Source organism: Echinops telfairi, unplaced genomic scaffold, assembly GCF_000313985.2.
Source record: "Echinops telfairi isolate 266 unplaced genomic scaffold, ASM31398v2 ScPeMD7_7401;HRSCAF=8416, whole genome shotgun sequence".
NCBI lineage: Eukaryota > Metazoa > Chordata > Mammalia > Afrosoricida > Tenrecidae > Echinops > Echinops telfairi.
This window is the reverse complement of record NW_022111301.1, coordinates 8,955,451-8,957,189: the sequence shown is the minus strand read 5'-3', so window position 1 is coordinate 8,957,189 and position 1,739 is coordinate 8,955,451.

Here is a 1,739-nt window from a genome sequence, read left to right as displayed (position 1 = left end):
TTATTTATTGCCTAACTTACATGTATGTATTGTTGGTGGGTGATGTTGAGATGTTTCTGACACTCAGCAATCCTGTGTCCAACAAAACAAAACTTGCCCTGATACTGCACCATTCTCACAACTGTTCTTTTTTTTTTTTTTTCTCTTCTAACCATATTTTTTGGGAGCTAATGTAGATATCACATCATTTGATAGTTCAATTGTACAATCAGTTTCAAAACATTCTATTCCTTCTTGAACTCCTTCATTCAGCCCCCTTTTGCCCACCATCCCACCACCCCTGTTCCCCGAGAAACCCTTATTCTGCTTGCTGTTCCTGTAGGTTCATCAATCCTGGGTTTCATACACTGAAAAACATGTAACAAAATTTCATGACGGTGACTCCCAATGACATAACATATCTGAGATAAGACCCAATATGAACAAACAAAAATACAAAATATGTTGAAAACCAGAAGAGGCCTAACGTGCATCAGAGGGCAATTCAACTGACCAGGTTTTTAACCATTGAAGACAGGTTTATCATTGTAATCTTCTATAGTCATCTTTCCAATGCACTCTATTCGGTAACCATTTTCTTCCTCGTTCATCTATTATGGAGACAGGGAAATCGCTGGAGGCTTATTTCACATGTAGACCCCACAAATGCACCTTGGGCTCCCTCTGTCATCCACAGCCTTCTGCAAACCAGACGACCACAATTTAGGCTCTGATTCTAGTCCCTTCTCTGACTTTGGATTATGTGATTTGCAAGCCTTTGGTCCCAATTGTTCTTTGGTTTGAGTCCATTGTTGTGGCCACTGTGTCAATCTGTCTTGTCAAGGACCTTCCTCCTTCTGCTGGCTTCCTGCTTTACCAAGCCTGATGTCTTTCTCTATGGGCTGGTTTCTTCTGATAACATGGGCATGTATCAGTGGTTTTCAACCTGTGGGTCATGACCCCTTTGGGGGCCAAGCAACCCTTTCACGAGGGTCGCCTAATTCATAAAACTAGCAAAATTTCAGTTATGATGTAGCAATGAAAATAATTTTATGGTTGGGGGGTTGCCATAACATGAGGAACTGTAATACAGGGTCACGGCATTAGGAAGTTTGAGGACCACTGGCATATATGTAAGCCAGAATCTCACCATCCTTGCCTCTAAGAAGCTTTCTGACTTTACTGTTTCCAAGATGATCTTCTATTTTTACTTTTGAAAGTCCATGTGGATTGATACTGGAAAAAACAAGACACAATCCTTAAGAACTTCAATCTTTTCACCATTTATCCTGATGTGACTTATTGGTCCAGTTACGAAGGTTTGGGCCTTGTTTACATCGAGCTCTAATCCAGACTGAAGGCTATTATCCTGTTCTTCATCACCAAGTTCTTCTCACTTTCAGCAAGCAAAGTTGTATCATCTGCATATAACAGGATGTTAATAAGCCTTCCGTCAATCCGAATGTCACATTCTTCTTCATATGATCCAGCTTTTCTGATGAGTTGCTCACCACACAGATGGAATAAATATGGTGATAGGACACTGCCCTGATGTTAAACTATACAGTATTTCCTTGTTCTGTGCACACAACTGCCTCTTGATCCATTTACAGTTTCCACGCGCTTGCAAACAATGTCGTATTCTGGATTCTCGTTCTTCTCAAAGCTATCCATAGTTTGTTATGATCCACACAGTGGAATACCTTTGTATAGTCAATGAAAGACAAGGAAATATCTTTCCGATAGTCTGAGCTTCTAGC